This window comes from Microtus ochrogaster, chromosome 5 (assembly GCF_000317375.1).
Source record: "Microtus ochrogaster isolate Prairie Vole_2 chromosome 5, MicOch1.0, whole genome shotgun sequence".
NCBI lineage: Eukaryota > Metazoa > Chordata > Mammalia > Rodentia > Cricetidae > Microtus > Microtus ochrogaster.
Window position 1 is genome coordinate 77,495,399 of NC_022012.1, and position 6,868 is coordinate 77,502,266.

A 6,868-nucleotide genomic window follows, 5' to 3' on the forward strand; every position below is an offset into this window, starting at 1 on the left:
TGGCCTTGAATGCACTATGCAGACCAGGCTAGTCTCAAATTTACAGAGATCTCCTGCCTTTGCCTCCTAAATTCTGGAGTTTAAGGCATGTGTCATCATGCTTAGCTTATTGATTTGTTTCTTGAGACAGGGTCTCACTCTGTAGTCAAGGCTGGTCTCAGACTTACAGCAATCCTCCTGTCTTAGTCTTCAAAGTTCTGAGACTGTAGACTATATAGATTCTTGAATTGGTACTCATTTTTTTATTTTAATGAAGAAAGGTTTAAGATTAAGGAATTAACCTTCAATTTAACAATTAGCAAAAGAGAAAATAGGACTCTAAATGAAAGGAAATAGAAATATAACGATATGTCATCTGTAGTACTGAGACTCAACTTCAAAATAAAAACCCAAACCAAAACCAAACAAAACCCCCACAGCTTCTAGTCACATCATTCTCGTCCTCCCTCCATCTCCCCTTCCTCCTTCTCTTCCTTTTCCTTCGCCTCTTTTTCTCCTCCTCTCCTTGCTGTCTTTTATACATGTGCCCCCTCTCCCCACCCCCGTGTGTGTGTGTGTTACTCAAATCTATTTAGAAAAACACAAACTTCTCTCTGTACCCGGGCTTGGGAGGGTTTAAGACAGCACCGTGGGTTTGCAGGGCCCTGGAGGAGCCAAGGGAGCTAGGGCTGCCAGGGCAGAAAAGGGTGGGAAGCGAGGGTGTCAGCTCCAGGCAGCTAACACCCCAGGGCTTTGTAGGGAAGCCTTACAAATTTCACATCTGTTCAGCTTCTAGCTGTTTCTGCCTCTGTGGGTGAAGAGGTATCCACCCCTTCCTTCTGCTTCCTAGATCTCTCCAGGTTCTTCTCAAGGCAAATATAGCTCCTGTCACTCTGCGTGTGGCCCCAGAATGAGAGCTTCATCAGTCCATCCCTCCATTAGGAGAAGACCACTGTCTCTCCATCTGCCCGTCAACCAAGTAGCCAGGAGACGCTAGGTCAGGAAGAAAAATAATCTCAATTATGGGTAACATAAATTGTGCTATGCATGTTAGTAACTACTCCATTCTCTTCTTTCCTGATTGTGTCTTGAGCGTCCCAGGGTAGCCTCAACCTTTCTTTGTGTCTGATAATGACCTTGAACTTCTGACCCTCTTGTCTCCACCCTTCTGGAGCTGGAGTACCACTGGTGTGTACCACCCTGATTGCGCGTACGGTGCTGGGAACAAACCCAGGGCCTCATGCATGCAGGGGATGTACTACACCCCAGCCCAGCCAGTCATCCTTCAAGCATGTGCCATGCCCAGCTTGTTTTCTTACTAACCCAACAGAGGAAGACAAAACAAATGTACAATCTGAGTGAGGTTATATAACTTTTTTGAAGCTTGGAAAATGACAGCATTCAAAAGCTGTTCAGCTGAATAAGGGAGCCTCGGTGCTCAGCCACTGTGAGAAACAGCTTGGCAGTGTCTCAGAAAGTGACACTTAGAACTGTTGTATAGCCAGGCAATTCTAAGTATGCACCAGGAAAATGGTAAACATTGGTTCACACTGGTGTTTATACTAGTGATACTTAAATAGTCACAGCTTCGACCCAAATACCCACCAACTAACAGATAAACCAACGAATGTAGTACATTTTAATATGATTCGGCTGTGAAAAGAAATGAAGTAATGATACATAGCATGGTTGATCTGTTGTTGTTGAGACAGGGCCTCCTGTAGCCCAGACCAGCCTTTAACTCACTCTGTAGCATGACACCCTGGGTTCAGTCCCAGACACCACATAAACCAGATCTGCTGGTACAGGCCTGTAATGATGAATCCCAGCGTTCAGAAGGGGGATGCAGATCAACTTCGGGTCCATACTGGGTTTGAGGCCAGCCTAGGGAGGCTGGAGAAACAGTTCCATGGGTAAAAGCATTTGCCAGGAAAGCCTGGTGATGTGATATTCTAAAATATTCCTCACCCACAACTGGGCAGTGGTGGCACACACCTTTAATCCCAGCACTCGGGAGGCAGAGGCAGGCGAATCTCTGTGAGTTCAAGGCCATCCTGATCTACAAGAGCTAGTTCCAGGACAGGCTCCAAAGCTACAGAGAAACCCTGTCTTGAAAAAAACCAAAAAAAAAAAAAAAGCCCTCCCCCAAAAATTCGAGCACTCCTCAGAAGTCAGAGGCAGGTGGATCTCTGAGTTTGAGGCCAGTGTGGTCTACAGAGCTAGCTGCAGGTCAGCCAGGGCCACACAGAAAAAAACCTGTCTTGAAAACTGAAAGAGAGAGGGAGATTTTCCCCCTTTATTTTAATTTTATGTGTAGGGGAGAAAATCGACCTCTGAGAGTTGTCCTCTGGCCTCACACAGGTGGAGTGTCACACGAACTCACACCCTGACACAATCATCCAAATACAACACGATGCCACAACAGACAGACCCAGTTAACAGCGAGGACAGCAGACAACTGTGGGGTAAGGGTTTCCTCCGAGCTGTCTTGGGCTGTGTAAATTAATGCTAAACGTAAACCTATTAGTCAGGCCTTAGTGAACACATAAAATATTTATCATGAGACCTCTCTAATGAATGAATCTGTGTGTGTTCTTACCCCAACCCCACTGCAAAAGACAAGACAATCACATCACCGACTGTCCTTGGAAAGCCAGCAACACAGCACAGTACAGATCCCTAAATCATAGCTTCCACCCAGGGAGGAAACAGAAATGCATTGAACAACCATTCCTTTTGTCAGGTATTTGGAACCTTCCCCTACCATTGATGACATTAGCTTCAGGAGAGGCAGCTCGCTAACATACTTCCGGAGGAAATACCACCTTTGCCGTAACTCTGCCCACCAGAGGTAGGTGAGACACAAAGGTAAGCCTGCGTATAATTTTATACCTCAGCTCGGTGACGGGAAAAATGTAAAACAAGAGTGAGGTAGGCAGGGCACACCAGCAGTTTCATTACTCAGCAAGACACAATGGGAGCATGCCAAGCCTACACTGCCTTCCCAGCTCCTAAAGCTGGTAGCTTTATAAAACATTTAATTTTATTTGTTTTGCCTGCATGTGTGTTTGTGCTCCATGGTGCGCCTAATTCCTGTGGAGGCCAGAAGAGAGTGTTGGATCCCTTGGAAATGGAGTTACAGGTGGCGGGGAGCCACAGTGTAGGTGTTGGGAACTGAACCTGGGTCTTCTCCTAGAGCGGCTACTGCTCTTAACGGTCGAGCCTTCTCTCCAGCCCGCTAAAGCCGGTAACTTTTTATGCTTTAATTCTCTCCCATTTGAGTTTATGCCCCGGGTCAAGTCTGTAACCAGGGCTCTTTTACTCCTGATTCATTGAGACAGCTCTTCCACTTGGAGCTTGTCATGGTCAGGGCCTGAGGACTTCACAGAGCGGCCTGTGTGCTTAGCCTGTTAGTGTTACATGTAAACGAGGGTCCTATTCCTTGTTCGTAAAGGGCACTAAGAGTGGAGGCGAAAGGAGCTCTTTACCCTGCGGCCCCCCTCCCAGGATGCTGGCGAGGACAGTGTTGTGAGCTTGGTTCTTCTCATTCTGCTGAAGCCAGTGAGGAGATGGGAGGCGGCCTCTGCTTTGAATTTTTCTCAAGGCTACATCCCTTGTATGCAAACATTTAAATATTTCCAATGTTCATAACTCACACTGGTTACTGCTAAGAGAGACTTTCTTTTTTTTTTAAAAAAAAAAAGATTTATTTATTTATTATGCTTACAGTAGTCTCAGTATTCTGTCTGCATGTACACCTGCAGGCCAGAAGAGGGCACCAGATCTCATTACAGATGGTTGTGAGCCACCATGTGTTTGCTGGGAATTGAACTCAGGACCTTTGGAAAAGCAGGCAGTGCTCATAACCACTAAGTCATCTCTCCAGCCCAAGAGAGACTTTCTTTACTCACTTCTGGGCCTGTCAAGTAGACTGCTTTCATGTTGATTCCTGGGAAGGAACAGAAGATGTCTGATTTCCATCACAGCAGAGCAGGAAGTTCTAGAACAAGTCACTTATTTTTCCTTCAACTCTGACAGCTAGCTTGAACTCTGTGGGCCTCAAAATGAACAAACCAGAGCCAGGAGGTGTGAGGTACACCTTTAATCCCAGCACTGAGATCTCTGAGTTCAAGGCCAGATTGGTCTACAGAGTGAGTTCCAGGATAGCCAAGGCTACACAATAAATTCTGTCTCGAAAAATCAAGCAACCAACCAATTAAACAAGCAAACAACAACAACAACAACAAAACAAACAAGAGTATCAAAACCCCTGTGGTTTTCAAATGGTCTAAGTGGTGTAATGTATAAACCTGTAATCTGAGCACCTGGACTCATTTTCAGTTTGAGGCCAGGTTGGGTTACTTTGAAAGACTCTGTCTTGGAAACCAAGGGCTGGTCAGTGCAGCTCAGTAGCAGAGTGGTAGGCTAGCTGTGACGAGGTCCTGGGTTCAATCCCTGTCTCCACACAAAAGAACAAGAACCTGGCTTGTGATGCAAGTCTACAGGGCCAGGAAGACTTGGCCTGGGTGTTGAGGGATCAAAATCCTTGTGTAAAGAAACTATGGAGCAGTCAGTCTGAAGTTCTGTTAAAAGTCTCTTCAGACATTTGCTGACACTTGAGTTGGGAAACACCTTCAAAGTGAACAGCCAATTGCTGAGAGCTGGAAAACCAGACAGAGACATTGGTGGTCTCCTATTTATGAACAGACAAATACTGGCATTCCGAATTCCAAGTCGATATGTTGGACTCTAGTGTCCAATCACGGAGGAGGAGGAGTCACCCCAAGAGACCATCTCTTATATCACAGCTGATGTAAAAGCATGAGGATTTTATTAATTCTGTCATGACAGGGTCTTCCAGCAGTCGGGAGGCTAGAAGAGCCTGAATATCTGGTACAGGCTATTTTTAAAGGGAAAAACCACAGAAGGAAGGGGTGTCTGGGGGTTGTTCTTTAACTATTATGATTGGCTTATTCAAAATGGCTATTACCAATAATTGGCTGGAGAGTGGTTGCCAGATCAGATGAGGTAAAGGGACTCTTCTGAGGGTCACTTTGCCCCTTCCCAGGGACTAAGTCAAAACATCAGTAACTGAGTCAACACCTAAGGGTTATCATGCCTCTATTCAGGGAGATGGCAAGTTCCCAACATCTCAGTAACACAAGCATGCTTAGCTGCTATGTCCTTGGTTCCCAGGGGAGGAGGGGAAGTACTGAGATTGTCAGAAATGGCTTCAGAATTGTCTTAAAGTTCTACAGATACAGGACTTATCTAAGACTTGGCCTTTCTCGGAGACTCCAAACAAGTGCTCTAGGCAAACAGGACACAGAGCACTGGACAGCTGAGCAAGATCATCTGCCTGGCCTTCCTGATCTGAGGCCAAAGAGCCTGCCTGAGGCCGTGCAGAGAGAACATGAGGGGGAAGGTACCAAGGGGACAGTTGCCTGGTCAGGGCAGGGCAACCACTTGGCAGGAAGAGGGGGAGGTTGGCACAGGGAGGGAGAGCCAGAGCAGGTAAGGAGGGATTTCTCAGCTGGTGCTTAGACAAGGCCAGGGACAACCCTGCAGGAGGGAAGGGCTGAATTAGGGTTAGATGAGCCTTTGGAGCCGAATATGGAAGAGAGAGTGAAGAAGGCAGCCTGGGTGCTGGGTTGGAGCCTTAGCTGAGAGAGTGTTGTTCTGGGAGGGCTCATGGGACAGAAGAGCCCACGCTTGAATGTGCCTTTGTAGGAAAGGGGCAGAATGTAAAACATTCCAGGGCGAATAACTAAAGCCAGGGAGGGAGATGCCAACCCGTCCTCAATCAGAGAAGGGGAGTCACCTGTGGGAAGGGGTAGCAGTAGGCTGAACTCTGAGTGTCAGAATGGAATTGGTGTTGTTGGAGTGATCTCATAGCTTCCTACTTATATAAATAGACACAGAAGTATGGGTAAAAATGCATGTATGTGCATGTCTGCAAAATTACGCATATACTATATGTATGTTTGCATATTTAAGATGCATCGTATGTGCAGAAATGTATCTACATTGTCTACGTACACGGGCATGTATACACTTCCTTGCTCTGGCAACTGAAAGGCCCTCTGTGACAAGGAACATCCTTTTAGATGTGAGCCGAAGCAAAGCCTGACTGAGGTGTCATGTTCTAGAACACAGGGAATGCCTCCAAAAATGATAGCACCTCAAAAATAGAAGAAGCCAACATGAAGGGCTCCCAGTAGCCCAGTCATGGAAAACCTGAATATCAAAATGCACGACAACACTCCCAGCACTCTTGGGGCAGAGGCAGGTAGATGCCTGTGAGTTCAAGGCCAGCCTGACCTAGAGCAAGTTCCAGGACAGCCAGGGCTACACAGAGAAACCTTGTCTCAAAAAACAAACAAACAAACAACAAAGGCGTGACAGACGTCATCAAGGACTGTGGCTTCTGAATTAAATAAGGAACCATAAGTCCATGCTGGTGCAAAGGGCCAGCGCCTTGAAAGTTTCCTGGGTCAGCAGGATAGCTCAGTGAGCAGAGACTTGTTGCCAAACTTGACAATGGCTTGAGTTCGGTTCTGGGTATCTATCTACATGATAGAAGAAGAAAACCAATTACTCAAAGTAATTGACCTTTGACCTCTGACCTTCGTAATCCTACTGTGACACACGTGTGTGTGTGTGTGTGTGTGTGTGTGTGTGTGTGTGTGTGTGTGTAGTTTAAATTACTTTCCTATTTTCCTGCAGTTTGCTTGTTTGTTTATTGAAAGGAGGTCTGGTTATATTCTCTCTCTCTCTCTCTCTCTCTCTCTCTCTCTCTCTCTCTCTCTCTTTTGGTTTTTCGAGACAGGGTTTCTCAGTAGCTTTGGTGCCTGTGCCGGAACTACCCTTTGTAGACCAGGCTGGCCTC